Genomic DNA, 23,102 nt, shown 5'->3' on the forward strand with positions numbered 1-23,102 from the left:
CTTATCAAATGACAGTTAAAGCTCTAGGCTCAAAGAGGCAAACTTGAATCTTTAAGTCTTTTTGGATGTCTTCTTTGCAAGTAATTTGAATTAAGATTTTAAATTTAAATTTATATGTGGGAATGAGACCTAGCATGTCTATGTGGAAAGAAATGGCTACACATAGAATAACTTTGAAATGGCTCTTAATGGTATTCTCTGTATTGACTCACAGGAGCACAGGGAATATATTTCACTCTTCATTTTGCTTCTCATGGCTGTATCTGGTCTACTTTTTATAGTAAGCTATGAAAGATTAAAATAAATATCATCCTTTTCTGATGAAACCAATAATAGAGTTGTCACTTCCAACTGAAATTTATAAACAGAAGTGTCAATTACCTTAATAGAAGGAAGGATATTCACAGATGTTTCATAAATAACACTAATCCATTGGACTTTGCTCTACAAACCAACTTGATTCACCAGGCAATCTAACCTCAGGTTGTATCAAGAGCACTACATAATTTGTTGGGCTCAGTCAGAATGAAATGAGGAACCAGCCCCTTTGTTCAAAAATTAAGAATTTCATGATGGTAACAGAGGAGCATTAAACTAAGCATGAGGCCCTACTGAGCAGAGGTCCCTAAGTAACTGCACAGTTCATGCACCCATGAAGCCAATCCTGGATGGCCTATATCCCGTCAAAATTATCTGCATTATGTTCTTAACTATCTAGATAATATGAATGTGTGCTTACTATACAAGAAAGAAAAAGTGCTGTCCTTTGCCTTTGAAAGCTCTTTGCCAGAGGAAATGGATATTGTATCATATCCTATACCAAATTACCCAGACACTTTAAAGTTGATATAGGGATCTACAGGTACCACCATGGCTCATGATCTCTTTCTGCATGCATTCGTATTTGCCAAAAACTCTCATGTATCCTCTTTGCCAAGTCCCTCTACATCCCCACCATGAATTTGCATCCAGACGCAAATATGCCTTTATACAGTATCTATGTGCAAATAGTCTTATTAGGCCAAAAGCCACAGGAAAATTCCACACATTGATGATACTGATTACCCTCTCTTCAGTGAAAGAATATCCAGTCTTCTTGGATTTGAACACAAGGAGGGAAAGGTCTTAGTTTTTTGTTTGTTTTGCTTGTTTGTTGCTTTTGATTTTTGTTTGTTGGTTTTTGTTTTTTGTGGAATTGATAGCAGTGAGGCAATCCTAGTGAATGTCTTAGCAACTGCTTTGGCTAGGAGAGTTACTCCTGGAAAGTAATTCCATACGAAGACCAAAGGAATGCATAATGCAGAATTAAATAGGGATGAATAGAGGTGGGTGGGGGAGGGAAGGGTTGGGAGTTTGGGATTAGCAGATGCAAGCTATTATATATAGACTAGATAAATAACAACGTCCTACTGTACAGCGCAGGGAACTATATTCAATGCCCTGTGACAAACAATGGTGGAAGAGAATATGAAAAAGAATATATATATGTATAACTGAGTCACTTTGTTATGCAGCAGAAATTAATGTAACATTGTAAATCAACTATACTTCAATAAATTTTTTTTAAAAAGAGATGAACAGAGAGATGAAGGATAGGCTAAGATTGTTTCAAAGTGTAAAACCAATGAGAAGGATGGAGAGAACCCTGTAAGCATCCATAGTTTGGGGACATGGCTTGATGAAGCTGTGGATAAATAAGAGGAATGTTGTTTTGGCCATAAGCCAATGAGAAATCTCAGGATCAAGAACAGAATTTAAAATACAAATGGTTCTTGAACATTTAAAAGATGATTAACCTGAATCATAAAAAGAAAAATGCATATCAAAATTGAATTGAGATAGCATAACTAACCCACTAGATTGGCATAAATCCAAGAGTTTGAGAGCACATTCTGATGGTGAAGCTGTAGGGAAACAGGCACTTTCATACATTTGTAGTGGAAGAGTCACATAGTACAATGCCTATGGAGGGCTATTTGACTACAGCTATCAAAGTTACAAATTGACAAAGGGTGTACACTCTTTAACTTCGCAATCCCACTTCTAGGTATCTCTTCTCAGATATATTTACATACATTAGAAATGACACATGTACAAGGATATTTATTACAGCATAGTTATAATAGCAAAAGATAAGAGATAATTAAACTACACCAATAAAATGGAATGCTCACCAGCTAAACAAAAGAATGAAGACATATTCTATCAATAGACAAGATAGCTCCTTAAGTACTGAGAGTGTATACAATGTGCTCCTCAATTGTACTAATGGGGGTGGGCAAGATATTTGTATTTGACTTTGTTTGCAGGGAAATTTTCTGGAAGAAGATCTAAAAATTCTAATAAAAAATAATAAAAATAGTTACCTATGAGGAAGGGTGGGGGTGGGAACTGGGCAAATGGAAGACAGGAGTGGGAGTGAGAAGCTTTACTGCATGTTTGTTTGTAGCATTTGGATTTTAAGGCATATGAATATATTGCCTATTTTTAAAATTAGAAATTTAAGTAAGTGAATGCATGACCAAAAAGAAGAGAAAGATTAAAAAACAGTAAGATAATAACATCCAACCTCTTTGCACACAGAATAAACTGAAGTCAAGGGAAGTGAAATAACAAGCCCAAATCCAAAGACAGTTAGTGTAGCTGTCCAGTTTTCCCAGCACCACTTACTGAAGAGGCTGTCTTTTTTCCACTGTATATTCTTGCCTCCTTTATCAAAGATAACGTGACCATAAGTGCATGGGTTTATCTCTGGGCTTTCTATCCTGTTCCATTGATCTATATTTCTGTTTTTATGCCAGTACCATACTGTCTTGATTACTGTACCTTTGTAGTATAGTCTGAAGTCTGGGAGCCTGATTCCTCCAGCTCTGTTATTCATTCTCAAGATTGCTTTGGTTATTCAGGGTCTTTTGTGTTTCCATACAAATTGTGAAATTTTTTTTCTAGTTCTGTGAAAAATGCCATTAGTAGTTTGATAGGGATTGCACAGAATCTGTAGATTGCTTTGGGTAGTATAGTCATTTTCACAATGTTGATTCTTCCAATCCAAGAACATGGTATATCTCTCCATCTGTTTGTATCATCTTTGATTTCTTTCATCAGTGTCTTATAATTTTCTGCATACAGGTCTTTTGTCTCCTTAGGTAGGTTTGTTCCTAGGTATTTTATTCTTTTTGTTGCAATGGTAAATGGGAGTGTTTCCTAAATTTCTCTTTCAGATTTTTCATCACTCGTGTATAGGAATGCAAGAGATTTCTGTGCATTAATTTTGTATCCTGCAACTTTACCAAATTCATTGATTAGCTCTAGCAGTTTTCTGGTAGCATCTTTAGGATTCTCTGTGTATAGTATCATGTCATCTGCAGTGACAGCTTTATTTCTTCTTTTCCGATTTGGATTCCTTTTATTTCCTTTTCTTCTCTGATTGCTGTGGCTAAAAGTTCCAAAACTATGTAGAATAATAGTGGTGAGAGTGGACAGCCTTGTCTTGTTCCCGATCTTAGAGGAAATGGTTTCAGTTTTTCACCACTGAGAACGATGTTGGTTGTGAGTTTCTCATATATGGCCTTTATTATGTTGAGGTAAGTTCCCTCTATGCCTACTTTCCAGAGGGTTTTTATCATAAATGTGTGTTGAATTTTGTCGAAAGCTTTTTCTGCATCTATTGAGATGATCATATGGTTTTTCTCCTTCAATTTGTTAATATGGTGTATCACATTGATTGATTTACGTATACTGAAGAATCCTTGAATTCCTGGGATAAACCTCACTTGATCATGGTGTATGATCCTTTTAATGTGCTGTTGGATTCTGTTTGCTAGTATTTTGTTGAGGATTTTTGCATCTATGTTCATCAGTGATATTGGCCTGTAGTTTTCTTTCTTTGTAACATCTTTGTCTGGTTTTGGTATCAGGGTGATGGTGGCCTTGTAGAATGAGTTTGGGAGTGTTCCTCTCTCTGCTATATTTTGGAAGAGTTTGAGAATGAAATTAGAACACTCCCTAAAACCATACACAAAAAAAAAAAACTCAAAATGGATTAAACACCTAAATGCAATGCCAAACACTATAAAACTCTTAGAGGAAAACATAGGCAGAACACTCTATGACATAAATCACTGCAAGATCCTTTTAGACCCACCTCCTAGAGAAATGGAAATAAAAACAAAAATAAGCAAATGGGACCTAATGAAACTTAAAAGCTTTTGCACAACAAAGGAAACCATAAACAAGATGAAAAGACAACCCTCAGGATGGGAGAAAATATTTGCAAATGAAGCAACTGACAAAGGATTAATCTCCAAAATTTACAAGCAGCTCATGCAGCTCAATATCAAAAAAACAAACAACCCAATCCAAAAATGGACAGAAGACCTAAATAGACATTTCTCCAAGGAAGATATACAGATGGCCAACAAACACATGAAAAGATTCTCAACATCACTAATCATTAGAGAAATGCAAATCAAAACTACAATGAGGTATCACCTCACACCAGTCAGAATGGCCATCATCAAAAAATCTAGAAACAATAAATGCTGGAGAGGGTGTGGAGAAAAGGGAACACTCTTGCACTGTTGGTGGGAATGTAAATTGATACAGCCACTATGGAGAACAGTATGGAGGTCCTTAAAAAACTAAAAATAGAACTACCATTCGACCCAGCAATCCCACTACTGGGCATATACCCTGAGGAAACCATAATTCAAAAAGAGTCATTTACCACAATGTTCATTGCAGCTCTATTTACAATAGCCAGGACATGGAAGCAACCTAAGTGTCCATCGACATATGAATGGATAAAGAAGATGTGGCACATATATACAATGGAAAATTACTCAGCCGTAGAAAGAAATGAAATTGAGTTATTTGTAGTGAAGTGGTTGGACCTAGAGTCTGTCATACAGAGTGAAATAAGTCAGAAAGAGAAAAACGAATACCGTATGCTAACATGTATATATGGAATCTAAAAAAAAAATTTTTTTTTAATGGTTCTTAAGAACCTAGGGGCAAGACAGGAATAAAGACGCAGATGTAGAGAATGGACTTGACGACACGGGAGGGGGAAGGGTAAGCTGGGACAAAGTGAGAGAGTGGCTTGGACATATATACACTACCAAACATAAAATAGATAGCTAGTGGGAAGCAGCCACATAGCACAGGGAGATCAGCTCGGTGCTTTGTGACCACCTAGAGGGGTGGGATAGGGAGTTTGGGAGGGAGACGCAAGAGGTAGGAGACATGGGGATATACGTATATGTATAGCTGATTCACTTTGTTATAAAGCAGAAACTAACACACCATTGTAAAGCAACTATACTCCAATAAAGATGTTAAAAAAAAAATTTTAAAAAAAGGCAGTTAGTGGCAGAGCCTGCATTGAAACCGTGGAGAATCAGAGGACTCTGCTAAAATAAGACACGGTAACACTTCTGTATCTGAGTCATCAAAGGTAGCAGGGTGGCCAGGGACACAAATCTATAAATTTGATATTTCTTAGCTAACAATATTTCTTATCTCTGAAGCCCTTGACACTGGAGTGAATTTTACAGTTTTATAAAAGTGTTTGACTTCTAATTGCAATTATTAGACACGTGTCACCAGCATTTTTAATAAGACATAAAATGCTAAAGACATGGAATATATCAAACAAGAAGTCACAGGGATGAATAAGGAAACAAAGCAAGAAGCTGAGTACTGGGTAACTGGGTACCAAAGTCAATTTAGAAGCAATAAAAGCCCTGTCAAGACCTGGAGAAGGTTCCCTGTCATCAACCATGCCACTGGGATGGCGGTGGAAAGGGCCCATAACAGCAGGACTTGCATCTGGTGGTGACTCTCACAGACAGTCCATCCTTGGCACACTCCTCTCCTTCCTCCTTCCCCCACCTTTGTTCATTTCCTGATATTATTCATGTAAGAGTCTCTTTCTTTGGCTAAATTGGGAGGTCAGAGGTGATGTCTTCTTCATTTTCACGTGCCCCACTGTACCTTGTGCCCAGCACACTACCTTGAACATAGTAAGCTCCTAGATTTTTAGAACATTGAAAGCAGAAAGGGCTTTATAAAATATCCAGTCCATTTTTTGAAACTTGTTTTAAAGCAATAAATCTATATTAAAATGAATAACTATATAGAGTCCTCAATATATAAAACAGATTTTTTTTGAAAAGAGATGTTTTGGCTGAAGAGGAAGCAAAGGAGGGGAGAGCAGACAAAGGTCAACTAGCAATAATCTCTTTCCTGTTCCTCTTGCAGCACCTCAGCGATCATAGTTTGGAAACTACTGATGCAGTGCACTCCTTCATTTTCTAAATGGAGACATTCCTTAAAATTTTATCCACTGAATTGACATACCCAAGGCAGGGCTGGTGACCTGCAACTGTTGGGATCACCATATTCCCCTGGTGGGGATATCAGTTCTATCCAAGTGACTAGGGTGAGGATATGGGGAGAGCAGAATCTGTGTAGACTCTGGAAACACACACCTTCTTCTTTCCTAGTCTACTTGTTTGGAGGAGACCCTCATTAGGGATGAGAAACAATATCCATTCTGCCTATACTGGTTCTGCTCAGTCTATAGTCTTTCTGGAATAAGTTAAGCAGCTTGCCTCTGTCAGGAGAAATGGGTTGGGGCAGGGAGAGCACTGAGGTACTGGGGACCTAGCCTCGTTCATCAAGGGCCATTCATGGGCCTCTCCTTGCTTACCACATTCGTTCCAAGACAGTTAGCGGAGGGCCTAAGGGCTATTCTGAAAGACCTGTTTAACATTGTTTGAGTTTGATGGGGATTCACAGACCACATAGAAGGTTAATCATTTAGTGTATTGCATGCAACTAACACACCTAGCAATGTTTGGAAGTGAAAGACAAGATTAATAATAAGTGAATGAGATCATTTCAAAGAGGGACAAGTGTTCTAAAGAAAATAAAACAGAAGGATGGTGTTTCAGACAGAATGAGTGCAGTTATGTTGCAATAACCAACAACACTCCAAATCTCAGTGTCCTCAAACAACAGAGTTGGAGTTTTTTCTTACACGTGCCCTACATCAGGGGGGCTCTGCTCCGTGTTGTGCTCACACCTGGGTAACACCAAGGCTAATGAGACTCCTTCATCACATCCTTTTTAATCTATGTCCTATTGCCCAAAACTTATCCCAGAGGCCGGCCTGCCTGTAACAGTGTCAGGAAAGTATCATCTTCTCATGTGGCCCAGAGGAGAGGAAAACTACGGAAGAGCACACTAGATGGCGGGTGAGGGGGAACACAAGGGCTGATTAGGGTGATCTAGCAAAGTCTTTCTAAGGAGATGACATTTGAGCCGAGATCTGAATGATGAGAATGAACCCACCAAGTGAAAGCAACAGGAAAGGCATTTCAGGCAGAGGGAATGGCAAATGCAAAAGGTCCTTAGGCCAAAACAAGTGTACAAGGAGATAAATGAAGGCCAGTGTGACCAGAGTCAGTGAAGCCAAATGATGAAAAGCCATAAGGATCATGATAAAAAATTTAGATTTTATCCAAAGTGTGCCCCAAACTCAAATTAACTAATGTTTCCTCTTTTTAACACAAGCCAAAAGTCGTCCTTATTTTACACTAAAAACAAAAATTCACATTTTCCTTTTCAGTTTTCTGTTTCTCAGGCTAAACTAAGCCTTTACCTTTTTCATATTCGCCTCAAGTTCACGTTTTTCTAAGCATTTGAAATACCACAGAACATCGTGACAGGATTTACAATGTTTCCTGGAACTTTTTACCTCAGTTCTGTATTTTCTCAGGCCTCACTTCAGTCTTGATCAGCAACCAGATCTGTGCTCTTAGCTGCTGACAGAACACACATTCTCTGAAAAGGCAAAAAGCAAGGAAGTTAGCATTCTGAGAAAAAAGAACAAACTTTATTTACTTGGCAGAGAAATAATCTCTTCTCTATTAGAGCCTAGTATTTTTAGAACCAAACCAAATATAGAAAACCTTTTCTTCCCTATGGAAATTATCTAGATTGTTCGATGTTCTGGAGTTTATTGAGTTTCCAGAGTAACTTTCCAAAAAAGAAGATCCTGAGACCTTTATCTTCCATACTGCTTATGTTTAATGAAAACCTCTTCAAGTCCAAAACATTGTTTCCTGCTCTCTAACAAGGATAAACATTTGATAAAACCAGGCAAATCTCTCTGGGCCTCATGTTTCTTATGTACAAGACAGACATAGTCAGTAATAGAGCAAAGCCAAACATTAGGATGACAGAGCCGTGCTGGGTGGGCTCACCTGCCTTCCCACTGCTGCCGTGTTGGCTGCCTCATGAAGGCACCAGGCATTTTCTCAGTGGTCCAGTGGAGAATTGAACTCAGCCCTGTGGCCTGCATAACAGGAGGTTTTCTAGGCTGCTTCCTGAAGGCCACTAACAAGAATAACCCGTGACTATTGTGTGAAATTTGGCTGAGCAGCTCACCCAATTAGAATATACTGCTAAATAGCAAGATTTTTGTTCAGGCAACTCTGCTTGGGTGTCCCTAATATTTGTCCTATGGTAGAGTATAATCATTCAATATGCAAACTTTGGAGTCAGGCAATCAGATATCCCATCACATCACAGTCACTTTTTATTATTCAAGCTCCCTGTGCTTCATTTTCCCTTGTTTGAAAATGGGTTAACAGGGCTTGTTTCATCAGATTATTGTAAGGATTATGACATATTGAGTATAAATCTGTTAGCATATTACATAATCCATGGTAAGTCTCAGTAAACATTAACTTTCATCATCATCATCATCATCAACCTTGAAGAATGGAGAGTCACTACTTAAAAATGTCTCACATGCTTTGGGAATGTCAATTATTCAATTTCTAGTTATCAGGCTTGAACATTTACAAATCACTCCAAAGAGTACATTCAAACTAGGGAAGAAAGCAACTTCCTTCAAACACCCAGTCTTCACTATGAGGAATTTCTTCCTCAGATATGCTTTTTAGATTTTGCCCCTCTCATTTTGTTTATCCACTTGTTTGTGTTTTCCTTTCCTAAGTTAAGATGAAGAATTTCTTTCATGCTATAACTCCTTATATCTGATGTTTGTTATAGAAAAATTCTAAGTCTTCTTTTCTAATTCCAGCACTGTATAATGCATGGAAACTGAAGGTAGGCTTTAGGTTCAAGATAATTCTATCTTGTGTTATTATGAAAATTAAATAATGTATTGTGAAAGTGTGTGTAAACAGTAAGGTTCTATTCAAATGTTAGCCATTATTATATTTACTGTTTCCTTATATTCCTCAAATATTATAAAACTTTCTCACCCAAACTGTAAAAGTAACTGGGTTAACTAGTTAAACCAGTTTTAAGTGAGGTCAATTGTAGGTTGTCCTCTGTTCCAACACCACAAGAACTGCCTTTGGAACAAGTCATTGAAACCAAATGAGCAACCAGCTATAGATGACAGATAAAGAGCAGAAGTGCATAATTTACTTCCAATAATCTCTTCCCAATCACACTAAATCAATAAAAGTGCATAAAACCACAATAGATAGATGCCAGTATGGCTCCTCTGGCTCAGTAGACAATAATCTCATGGTTAATAGCTTGTTCAGGTAAAATCAAGTCTAAAGACACACGATTTCAGGACTTCCCTGGTGGTGCAGTGGATAAGACTCCGTGCTCCCAATGCAGGGGGTCCGGGTTCAATCCCTTGTCAGGGAACTAGATACCACATGCCGCAACTAAGAAGCCCACGTGCCGCAACTAAGGAACAGGTGAGTCGCAACTAAGGAACCCTGGAGCTGCAACTAAGGAGCCCACCTGCCACAACTAAGACCCGATGCAACCAAATAAATAAATAAATATTAAAAAAAAAAAATAAAGACACACAATTTGGTCCAAAAAAATAAATCTGCTTTTACCTGAATTGCTCATGTAACTATTTTTTTTACCAGAAAATAATGTTTGTCTTCGTAAAACCCAAAATTACTAGGAATTCTTCAATGTTCTCCATCTGATACAGTGTTAGACACTCAATGTGTGGCATAAAGAGAAAAGGGAAGACAGAGAAGTCATCTGAGCCTGTCTTACTGTTACCTTGTTTTCCTTCCCCTATTGCAAACACCCTATTTTAGGCTCTTGTCATATCAGGAGTGGGTTAATAGAAAAGCCTCCTAACCAGATTCCACGCCTATATGTAAAATGCTAGCACACAGCACACATTCTGTACATGTTAATTCCCTCCTTCACACAATTCCATCCAACTTCCACATTCACTTGCTAAAACACTATACTAATATGTCAGTTCATTCTTCTTGCCTCCAAAATAGCCAATATACCAAAAGTAGACCATATATTTATTTATACACAAATACATATACATATATACACAATTTGGATTAAATAAACATTTTAAAAATCTAAAGATCAGAATTCTAAAATATAGAAAAGCAAATCAGCTCTTTGGAAGAATAATGTTTGATGTTTCAATTAATTTGAAAAAGTTATATAGAGAAAAAACAGTAAAATAAGAACTTTATATTTACAATAAAAACAACCTAAGAAATAAAAGATACCAATATTTTCAACAAATATTATTTGCAGAGGGTTCCAAACTATAGTATATAAAAAGTTCATACAAAATGGTGAGAAAATCCATCAATATTCCAATAGATGAACTGGCAGGACACAACCAGATAATTCATACAAGAATAAATACATTTGCAAATAAATAAATGGAGGAAATGCTTAATGTAGCTAATAATAAAAAATGAATACAAACTAAACAATGAAGCTGATAAAAAATTGATGAAGAGTACAGGTTTGCAATCAAACTCTACCTCAAGTCCTAGCATGGCCACCTACAGCCGTAAGAACCTTACAAAGTATTTACATCTCTCAATTTTGATTCCTTCGTCATATGATCGTAATCATTTCACATGGTTGTTTGTAGGATTAAACAAAATAATCTTAGCAAAGCATCTAATAAAATACCTAACACAAAGTAAGTGCTTAATAAATGGTTGTTCATATGATGATTATTGCTACCATAGTTATTACCAGGTAATACCTAAGAAATTAATGCTTAAAATGTTCTCATTCACTATTGCCAAGGTGATGTTCAAACTAGTGTACCCATTCATTAATAGTGCCTTTTTAAACTGGTCTAATTTTTGCAAAGTTCAAGTTATGAAATTGTCCATAGACATTTTGTGAATATATCCTAGGGTAATACAATAAGGAAAAAGTTAAGTTAGTCATCAGAGCACTTTTCATAAAATTAAAGCAATAGCAAAAATATTTGGCAATCCAAAAAAGTGTATTAAACTCAGATACCAGTGGAAGATTATGTAGCCACTAACAAAATGTTTGAAGCAATATTTAATGGGATAAAAGTAGATGATTATGGGGATGTGGTAGGAGTTCAACTATTTAAAGATGTCTTTAGATATTAAAACAAATGGGGGAGAGCATAAAAACCTGAACCCACTTGATAGCAGGATTTCTTAGGTCAAGTTCCTCAAAAGCACACCTTGAAACAAGGATTTGCTTGCAAATAATTTATTGAAGAAGTGCTCCAAGCAGGCATTGGAAAAGGATCTGCAGAAGAGCTAAGGGTAGGGCAGAAGCCAAGCGTGGTGTGACTTTCAGGTAAAGTCTCTCACAGGCAGTTTCAGCCTGATTCTGCAGAGGAATTCTAAAGTGCAAATTACACTTCATAGTTTTTCCTACTCAAAGCAAGTGTGCTGAGCTTTCATATTCTGGTAGCAGTCAGTTATTAGCTAACAGCTGCCTAGTGAGTTGAGAGGCTGAAGGAGACCCAAGCGTTCCAGGCTCCTTGTGCCTGTGGCAAAGTGGCTCCCATAGCCTCAAGGCAGTCCTCTGAAGAGAGTGGCAGGTGACATTACACACACACACACACACACACACACACACACACACACACACATACTGGTAATTACATAGAGGTGATGGATACATTAGTTTGATTGCGGTGATCTTTTTACAATGTATATATAATATATCAAAACATCAAGTTGTACACCTTAAATATATACAACTTTTTTTATGCCAAAGGTATCTCAGTAAAGCTGTTAAAGGAAAAAAGAAGAGAAAGTTCACAAAAGCTGGGGGAGTATGCACAGTAATAGTAAAAGGCACCAAAGGGGATCTGGGCGGACAGAGCATTAACAGAATCCACGTGGTGAATTTTTCCCTTTTCGATTTCATTTCACATGTTTGAACTACACATAAATACAAAAAGAAAACAGTTTAGCTGCACCCCATTGCTACAGGCTAAAATCCAGATTTTCAGGGCAATCGTTGAGGTCCAATTAATAAATCTTATTTTGGGGGATATGCAGTTGCCAACATCAGTGGCCCTTTTATAGACTCTGCCACTCTACCCATTTGCCTCTAGAGATCCCTACACACACATCCCACTTCCAGCCCCTCCTCAAAAGCTGGCAGGGACTGGGACTGCCCATCCTTGGGAGGTGCTGTCCACCAACCACACCCTCTCCCCCTTTACTCCCTTGGGACTCAGAGGAAGAATAGATTTAGAGATGTTTTAAGTCTCAAAGGATGTGGAATGTGAAGCCTCTACACTTGCTTGGAGTCTGCAATCAAAGTTTCAATACTTGAATTAAAGTTTCAATATTTGAATGTCTTAGACTAAGTTAGGATTTGGGGTCATAAGTGATATTTCAGCCATTTCTATGGATAAAATAAAATTCAGAAAGCAGCCTGGGGACTCAACTGCAGTTTAGAATGTCACTTCTATGAGAAATCATTAAATTTAAAACAATTCATTTAAGAAATGCCATATTCATTCATTCATATATAGAAAGATATATGTATACGACTTTTTAAAGTGATTTGATCTCATATTTTAAAAGCCTCAAAAATATATGAATATGATTTGACCGTCTATAATTCAAAAAAAAAAAAAAAAAGGAACTTGGTGTAAAATGATGTTCAATGAGCATTCCTTATAAGAAAAAAAAAGGAAGGAAAGAAGGAAGGAAGGAAACAAGGAAGGAAGGAAGGAAGGAAGGAAGAAATGAGGGGGGAAGAAAAGGAAAGAAGAAAACAAAAATATTTGGAAAAATCCTGAAAGGATTAGTATAAAATATGTATATTCATTCAATTAAATATTATGTTTAGAGAATTTTAATAGCATTGGGAAATGCTTATGCAATAATATATGGAAAAGTATCATATAAAATTTAATAGAATATATTTTTACTACATTTAATTAAAATAATAAACATAAATTGAAACCCACCTATACTTCCTTGAACACTTCTCTAGAGTTACCTGTGGCATCTGCACACACCCAGGCTTTCAAATTCAACCACTTGATCATTCTATCCTACTTCCTGGAACAGGTCTCAGTGGCACATCTGTTCATTCAAAATCCAAATACAGATGTGTAATAGGTGGTTATTACGTACCAAGCATGGTCCTGGGAGCTGAGGACACAAAAGTGAGTAAAATTTGGTGCCTAACCATCATGGAATTCACATTCAGGCAGGGGGAGAGACACAGAACATAGCAGCATGGTAAATACAATGGGACAGTGTTTGATGGAGGCTCAGCTCTGAAACATATTTGATTATTCTCCGCATGAGCCTAGATCAAGTGACTAACTATCCTGAAAATAGTTAATGATTACTTAATTGATTGAAATTTAAGTAAACTAAATAAATGTATCCATTGAACTGAGGAAATGATTCAGTGAGAATCTTCAAAATACCTGGTTATGTCAATCAACTTAATGGATAGCAGGTGATTTTACTTCTAGTAACAAAACATGGAAAAACAGCTGGCAAGGAAAACATCAGTGTCTTGAGGGACAGGAATATTTTTTAAAGTATAGTCTTCTCTGTGTTCAGATCTGAGGTTCCCAAAACTTCATGTGCATAAAAATCATCTGAAAGATTTATTGAAAATGCAAATCGATTGGCTGATAGCAGTCCACAAAAAATGCAAATCCAGTAGGTCTAAGGGGAGCACCAGGAATAAGCATCTAAAGATACTCAGATGCAGTAAAACAAAGATTACAACTTAAAATATACGACTTGGGCTTCCCTGGTGGCACAGTGGTTGAGAATCTGCCTGCCAATGCAGGGGACATGGGTTCGAGCCCCGGTCTGGGAAGATCCCACATGCTGCGGAGCAGCTGGGCCCATGAGCCACAATTACTGAGCCCGCACGTCTGGAGCCTGTGCTCCGCAACAAGAGAGGCCGCGATAATGAGAGGCCCCGCACCGCGATGAAGAGTGGCCCCCACTTGCCGCAACTAGAGAAAGCCCTCGCACAGAAATTAAGACCCAACACAGCCATAAATAAATAAATAAATAAAATGTTATATAAACAAATAATTTTAAAAATATATATATGACTTTAAATAATTTAATAAACATATTTTGTGCAGATAATATTCTACCACAATGATACCTTTAAAAATAACACCCTAGGGACTTCCCTGGCGGTCCAGTGGTTAAGACTCCGCACTTCCACTGCAGGGGGCACGGGTTCAATCCCTGGTAGGGGAACCAAGATCCTGCATGCTGTGTGGCATGGCCAAAAAGAAAAAAAAAAAAAAATAGCACCCTAATTAAGTAAAACATTTTTACAAAATATTCAAAGCAGAAAAAAGTTAAATATATTTTCTGTTTAAGAAATGTCATTGGTGTATCTGTAGACTCAGATATTAATTAAAGAATATTGTATGTATCCCACTTCCATCTGTCAACATTACAAACTCTGTTTACTCAGTCACCTGTTAAAGTGAAAGACAACATTGTGAAATTGGATTTTTATCATCTGAGGTATGGCTCTAGGCTAACCGGAAATTTATCTTTGGACGTAGCATTAATCAAATTTCCTTGCAGACCTTCATGTTGGTGACAGGCACACCTACAGTTTTACTGACTGATGAGACAGAATCCTGGAAGCAGAAAGTTTTGGAAAAATGAAATTTGTAATTAACTTTTGGGACCATGTTGTCTTCCTTCTAACTGCCTCTAATCCAGAAACTAATATTTGCTTGTGAAAGTTGAAGCACTTTGGAAATCTGTCACAGTAAAGAGAAGGAAAACTACTTAAGATAAAAGAAATTTTTGAAGTGGAAAATGGGTTCCAGTATGCAACAGTGTTAGCTGTGTTGTTTGCCATAAATTCTAGGTTTGTTACACAGGATTTGTAAATGCATGTGCTTATTCCAGTGACCACAATATAGAGGAAACATAATGTACTGGAGAAAAAATAGGACCTGAATTCTAGTCCCAGATCCACCACCGATAAGCTCTACAACCCATAACCTCTATGAACTTCAATTCTCAGATTTGCAAAATTCAGCGAGTAAACACCACATGGTCTCTGTGTCCTTTCCAGCTCTATACTTCTAAAAAGCAGGGGATATAAAAACAGTGAAATATATTTCAATCTCACAGAAGACTATGTGTTGACATTGAAAGATGCACATGATGTATTGAGAATATCATACTGCCATAGCCTAGCACAGTCTTTGACTCATAATAAGTGTTCAATTAATATTTGGTAGATAAATGAAAGAACAAACCTGTGAAATTACACAGAATAAGAAATATGGTTCAGTACTTTACTTATGCTTCTAGAAAATTTAGCATACCAAATCTTGGTCAGCCAATTAATGAACACTCATTTTGACCTATTGTGAAAAGAGGCTATAAAGGATCAAAATGTTCTGGTTGACGACATAAATGTTCACACATGAAATGATATGACGTAGGTACTATATCTACATATACGTATCAACTGGTAACCTGATTATCAACCTTAGTACAAAGGAAAGGAGAGAGCAAGATCTGGTAAAGGCTTCCTGAGGGAGGAAGTGGGTTGAGATCTTGAACCAGGTAAGGTTGATGGGTTGGCAGATGAGGGGTTTGTGAAAAGGGCTAAAAACAGAAAAGAGAAAGTCATTTTAGTGATAGAGCAAGAAGATTCACTTTACTAGGAACAAGATCTAAAAACAGATGAGGCTAATGGGTGGCTAGAGATTGTTGATGGGGGAATTGTAATGCGTGACAATTTAACATCATCTTTTCATCAGGAACAGGAAGAGTAGAAAAGATGTTCTTAGATCTGCATTGTCCATTGTGGAAGCGGCTAGCCACATGTGGCTACTGAGCACCTAAAATATGGCTGGCCCAAAGTGAGATGTGCTATAAGTGTAAAATATATGACAGATTTCAAAGACTTGGTACCAGAAAAATAGGAATGTAAAATATCCCATTAATACATTTGTACTGATTACATGTTGAAATAATATCATTTGGGATATGGTGGGTTAAATGAAATGTATTGTGTAAATTAATTTCACATGTTTCTTTGTACTCTTTTAAGGTGGCTACTAAAAATGTCTCATTACATATGATTCACATTGGACAGCGCATTTCTATTGGACAGCGCTACTCTAGATAGATTTTCCCAGCAGCAGCCATGAGTAGCATATTGCAGTGCTAAGAGAAGAGAATCCAGGGGATCAACTAAAAGGTAAAATTGTAGGTAGAGATGAATCAATAAGACACAGTAGAAAAGCAATCAACAGATAAAAGAAATATATAATTACTATATATTCACAGATAAATTAATAGAAGTTTCTAATCTGGAATATCACTATGATTATAAAACATAATTAAATTTAAATGTTTATATTCACAGATAAATTAACATATTAGAAGTTTCTAATCTGGAATGTCACCATGATTATAAAATACATGAAAGAAATGAAATTTAAAACTCTGAACTTTCTGCCTGATATAGAAGTTATACCCAATAATGTATTTCTTTTCAGCTTTATAACTCTTTCAGTACATGAGTGCTTAGTGATCCCACATACCTGCTGATCTCAAGCCTGGAGATCATCTGACAGCTTCATAAAGGATCTCCTATCCAGTCATTTTGGCAACCTCAAAATTTAACACAGTCCATGGTACATATTACATGTTCAAGAAATATTTGTTCAATGGGTGGAGGATATCACACCCAAAATCATGACTATACACAGGAGGCTAGACATCGTGCTTTCCATAATATTTACCCCTCCAGAAAGTGAAAAATATCAATAAAATCCCTAGTATCCAAAAGAGTACCCCATATGTTAGTAAGTTTTAAAAAACACTGGTATTCCAGTATGCACAATCAAATTTTTTAATGAGTTTAATATGAAATGGAGCTGATTATACTCTATGAAAGCAAACACTATATTGTAGTATACTTTTCTTTTTTTGTTAAATAAAAAAAGTCACAGAGAGTGAGAGAGAGAAAGACTTTTACTGGACAATTCCGGTAAATAGAATACTATCAAGCAGTTTACTATTCTCCCACCTCAAAATCTTCTGTATTTTGTTTACTTAATCCTATTTTAGCTAATATAGTTTGGTATTGGAATGGAAATTCTGGGGAAATTCCAAGTAGTACTGGAAAATGGTGTGATTTAATTACCTTTTTTTTCCTGTTTCTGTTTTGAGCTCGTATAACATCAGGGTGAGGTGAATATCTTGGCTAAGTGGTTTTTCAGCTAACTGGACCTCACTCTCACAGGCCCTGAAGATTCCATGATGCTGCCGATTCTGGGAGCTGCTTAGTCCAATCCCTTGCCACAAATATCCCTCCTCTCCCCAATAGTTCTATGCCACTTGGTTGGGATAATGAGAGTACCGTACCACCAGGCTTCACAAGCCAAGCAGTGACCAATACAAAAATGTTTGTTGTCTCTCTGCCCCACCTGCCCTGGCTGGTCCACCTAACAGGAATTCCCACCAATGCTTTGCTTGCCATGTCTAGCTCCTCTCCTGATTTCACAACAGAAGCTGTGTTTCCTACCAACTGCATCTAGAAATCCATTGACCTTGCTCTCATTTTTCTTTACCTAATCCTCTCCTTCACTACCATCTGGACAATGAAACATTCTTTCATATTTACCCATGCCTTCTTGTCTTTACAAAAATATTGTCCAGGGAAAAATTCACCATGCTGGCTCAGTTTTTCAAGACTATAGCCTAACAATAATCTCTTGACTTGATTCATTGTGATGGTCAAAGACTATTTTGGTTCTCAGTTCATTAGACTCCCTTGGCTGACATTTGCATGAAAGATCTCTCAAAAGTCTTATGCAGCCCAAATACCATCAACTACAGAGCTACATCATCACACTGTGTAAATTCTCTGTAATCTCTAAGACCCTAATGGTCTTTCTTTTAAATGAAATTCCATTTCTTGTCAAAGCATACTTTCTTCTAATCTTAATTCAATTTGAGTAATTCACAGAGAAACTGAAAACTCATGGGACTACGATGGCCCTACATTCTGAGCCTGAATAGGCCAACAAGCTTAGAAATAAAGACTTTCTTAATATCTTCTTCTCTTTCTAGGTAAACTAAGTAATGGCATGGAAAGGATTTTAAAATCTTAACAAAAATTTTATGAAAAATAAACTACATAGTAAGTGTTCCCTTCTTAGAAAAAAGAAAAAAAAACGGTGCTTTTCACTGAAACATGGAAGTAATTTTACACAGTGTTAGGAAATTGTCTTTCTACCTTCTCAAATGTAAAGGTTTCTAAGAAAAAGTTTTAAGTAGAGAGGAAGAGGGGATTAGGGAGAGGTCTTCTAGCAAAGCTTTAATGTTATTGGAGTACAAGATTTACAAGTACGGTCTGGAAACCTTGCGGTAATTTCACTGAGATCCTTAAGAATGCAAATTTTTAGACTTCTACCTGCTCTAAAAATATGCAAAATTCATCAACTCCCTAAAATCCTCCCCAGGAAAAAAAATGTGTTTAAAAAAAAACACTCAACATGAGTTATGTAAAATCCTATATTCCCATTGTCTTTCCCTTGAGTCTCTCACAATTATTACAAACATATTTTTCATATCCTAAGGTCCAGTGGATGTCCCTTCTCACACTGAAGCTAAAAACAACTAAACTAACTTTCTCATGCAATTACTGTCATATTTACCATCTATTTTTTTTATTCAAATGCAGTTAATCTTTCCACTACATTCAAAACTCTTTCAGGGCTTCCCTGGTGGCGCAGTGGTTGAGAGTCTGCCTGCTAATGCAGGGGACGCGGGTTCGAGCCCTGGTCTGGGAAGATCCCACATGCCGCGGAGCGGCTGGGCCCGTGGGCCACAATTGCTGAGCCTGCGCGTCTGGAGCCTGTGCCCCGCGACGGGAGGGGCCGCGATGGAGAGAGGCCCGCGCACCGCGATGAAGAGCGGTCCCCGCACCGCGATGAGGAGTGGCCCCCGCTTGCCGCAACTGGAGAAAGCCCTCGCACGAACCGAAGACCCAACACAGCCAAAAATAAATAAATAAATAAATAAATAAATAAATAAATAAATAAATAAATAAATAAATAAATAAGAAAATCCTTAAAAAAAAAAAAAAACTCTTTCAGCAACAACCATTACAAAGAAACGCAAAAACAACCACAAAAAAGAATCACAACATAATGATTTCAGTAATTAAAACAGAAATAAAAAAGAACATCTCTGCAATATATTGTGACCCCTGGAGTATTCAATTTTGCAATGAATAAAAATTTAAGGGTATTCTATTGAATAAAAGCTCCTGCCTGCCTTGACCTTTTTTCTCAGAAGTCACTGACACCGTCTACTTTTGGGTTGAACACTGCCTAACACCCAAGACATGCTCAACAAAAACAGGTCACTTAGCAGCCCTAGTCCTCCAACACAGCAGACCTAGAACTGACTGGCTGAGACTGCTGTTATGGACTGAATGTTTGTGTCCTCCCAAAATTCATATGTTGAAGCCCTAACTCTAAGTGTGATGGTATTAGAAGGTGGAGTCTTTGGGAGACAACTAGGTTTGGATGAGGCCATGAGGGTACAGTCCACAATGTGATCAAAACCCTTAAAAGCAGAGAAAGAGACACCAGAGCTCCTTCTCTGCCATGTGAAGATACAGAGAGAAGGCAGTCTTCTACAAGCCAGGGAAAAGGGTCTTCACAAGAATTAGACCATGCTAACACCCTGATCTTGGACTTCACAGGCTCCAGAGTTGTGAGAAATAAATGTCTGCTGTTTAAGTCACCCAGTCTATGGCATTTTTGTTAAAGTAGTCTGAGCAGCCAAATATACCTGGTACCCAATGAATTTATAGTAGACCCCAAGTATCTGCACAGCCACTGATCCCACACCACTTCTGGCAGCGTTGGCCCATTCTATCTTATTGGGTTTCTACCCCTGCTTCCCTGAATTCCAATTCACTCATCTGCTGAGAGGACAAGAGCTTTGCCTCATCTGATTGCTAAGACCTAATACTTTGTCCAACTCTTGCAGATTCCTTCACTCTCAGCTGCTGATGAGTGGCCATATTTTCTGGAACCTCAGTGGTGATGCTCACCTGACTTCAATATTCCATTGCCACCTGCTTTTCTGCTAATGTCTCTGCCTACTGGACTGCACCTACTTACTTTTCAGTGCCCAAGGGACGATACTGGAGTTCTGTGTTTCCCTTTGCTTGATATCTGACTGTATATAACTTAATCTTCTCTTAGTCTGCCCCACACTTCTTTATCCCTTCCAGCTTATATTGTTCATGGCCCAATATGCCTGGTTTTGAATGCTCAGTCCACAGCAGAGGTAAACAAAATAAAACACAGAAATACTCACTCATCTCTAGCAAGATCGTATTACTGGCCTTAACAAAAATGAGTTTTCAACACAGAAAAATATATTAAGAATTTTTAATAGGTGTGATATAATAATGATGATGATGACAAATAGCTATAAGATAAATAGATGATCATATATGGCTACTTATTAGTGCCTAGCCCTATGCTAACTATTTTATACACATTAACTACTTAATTCTTAGGCTTTGTTACCCCAACAGAAGAAACTGAGCCTTGGAGGAGTTGAGGGAGGTCCCCAAGATTTCTCACCTAATACCTGGTGGAGGTGAGCTTCCCATCTAGATCTGGCTCCAGGGCCTCAGCTCTGTACAACTAGCCACATGGCCTCTGTTTCACCTCTGAAGAGCTTGATGTTGAAATTGTGACACACTCTTGATTTGTTGTAATTGTTCAATGCTAGAAAAAGCTTAACAGAAAGTTGCCTAATATACCTTTCAACCCCAAGAATCTAAAATTCTAATATTCATCCTGAGAATGTGAAACGTAGCAGTAGCTATCCTGTTGACATCCTTAAGAAATAAAATGCTTGACATGTACATTCATTTCATAAACTTGAAAGTGTATCATAATGCATCAGTTTCTCAACTTGTGCAATTCTTTGTAATGAAAAGTTTTCTATGGCACAACCAGAAGATATTTTTAACTTTTTTTGATTATTCAGAATCCCCACTGTGAATGTCACCTATTGGGGTACAGTGATGTCCTTTGTGACTCTTAATGAATGAAAACTGTGTAGCCCCACACTAATTACCCCCATGCTGTTATTTCTGAAGTTATTTAATTTACTTTGATCAATTTATCTTCTCCATGGCATAGGATCATTTGCACTTTTTGTTTTTATTCTCCTCTAGCAATACCCTTCTAATTTACTACTTTTAATCTACTTAGTTTGTATAAGCAGTGATACTCATTTATTTGATCTGTGAGTAAAATGGGCTCAGAAAGTATTCAGGAACTACATTGATAAATAATATAGAACTTGCAGAAGATGAGTGAATTGTAAATGCATGGATTTATTTCTGGGCTTTCTATTCTGTTCCATTGATCTATGTGTCTGTTTTTATGCCTATACCATACTGTTTGTAATATATTTTGAAATCAGTAAGTTTAATGCCTCCAATTTTGTTTTTCTTTCTCAAGATTACTTTGGCTATTTGGTATCTTTCATGATTCCATATAAACTTTAGGACTGTTTTTTTTCTTTTTTCTGTGAAAAATTCCATTGAAATTTTGGTAGATAGTGTATTGAATCTGTAGATCACTTTGAGTAGTATGGACGTTTCAACCATATTTATTTTTTCAATCTGTGAACACAGAACATCCTTCCATTTATTTGTGTCTTCTTCAGTATCTTTCATCAATGTCTCATAGTTTTCAGTGTAGAGTTTTCTCATCTCTTTGGTCAAATTTATTCCTAGGTATTTTATTGTTTCAATACTACTGTAAATGGGATTGTTTTGTTAATTTCTTTTTCAGATAGTTTGTTGGTAATATATAAAAATGCACCTGATTTTTGTATGTTGATTTTGTACCCTTCAACTTTATCGAATTAGTTTATTAGTTCTAACAGTTTTTGGTAGACTCTTTAGGGTTTTCTATATAAAAGATCATGCCATCTGCAATCAAAGACAATTTTACTTCTTCCTTTCCAATTTGGATTTCTTTTTCTTGCTTAATTGCTCAGACTAGGACTTCTAGTACTATATTGAGTAGAAGTGATGAGAGTGGGCATCATTGTCTTGTTTCTGATCTTAGACAAAAGCTTTCAGCTTTTCACTATTGTGTATGATATAATCTGTGGGCTTTTCATATATGGCCTTTATTATGTTGAGGTACATTCCTTCCGTACATAATTTGTCGAGAGTTGTTATCATGAAAAGATGTTGAATTTGCTCAAATGTATCTACTGAGATGATCATATGATTTTTATCCTTTATTCTGTTAATGTGGTGTATTATATTTTTTGATTTGTGTAGGTTGAACCATCCTTGCATCCCAGGGATAAGTCTCATTTGATCATGGTTTATGATCCTTTTAATGTGGTGGTTGAATTTAGTTTGCTAGTATTTTGTTGAGAATTTTTGCATCTATGTTATTCAGGGACATTGGCATGCAACTTTTTTTCTTTTAGTGTCCTTCAGTAAGGATACAATGGATAAGGATACAATAAGAACACACAATGGAGAAAGGATAGACTCTTCAATAAATGGTGTTGGGGAAACTAGACAGCCACATGAAGAAGAATGATATTGGACTTTTACCACACAACATATACAAAAATCAACTCAAAATGGATTAAATACTTAAATATAATATCTGAAACTCTAAAACTACTATAAGAAAATATAGGGAAAAAACTTCTTGACATCAGTCTGGGCAATGATGTTTTGGACATGACCTCAAAAGTGCAGGTGAC

This window comes from Balaenoptera acutorostrata, chromosome 4, assembly GCF_949987535.1.
Source record: "Balaenoptera acutorostrata chromosome 4, mBalAcu1.1, whole genome shotgun sequence".
NCBI classification, from domain to species: domain Eukaryota; kingdom Metazoa; phylum Chordata; class Mammalia; order Artiodactyla; family Balaenopteridae; genus Balaenoptera; species Balaenoptera acutorostrata.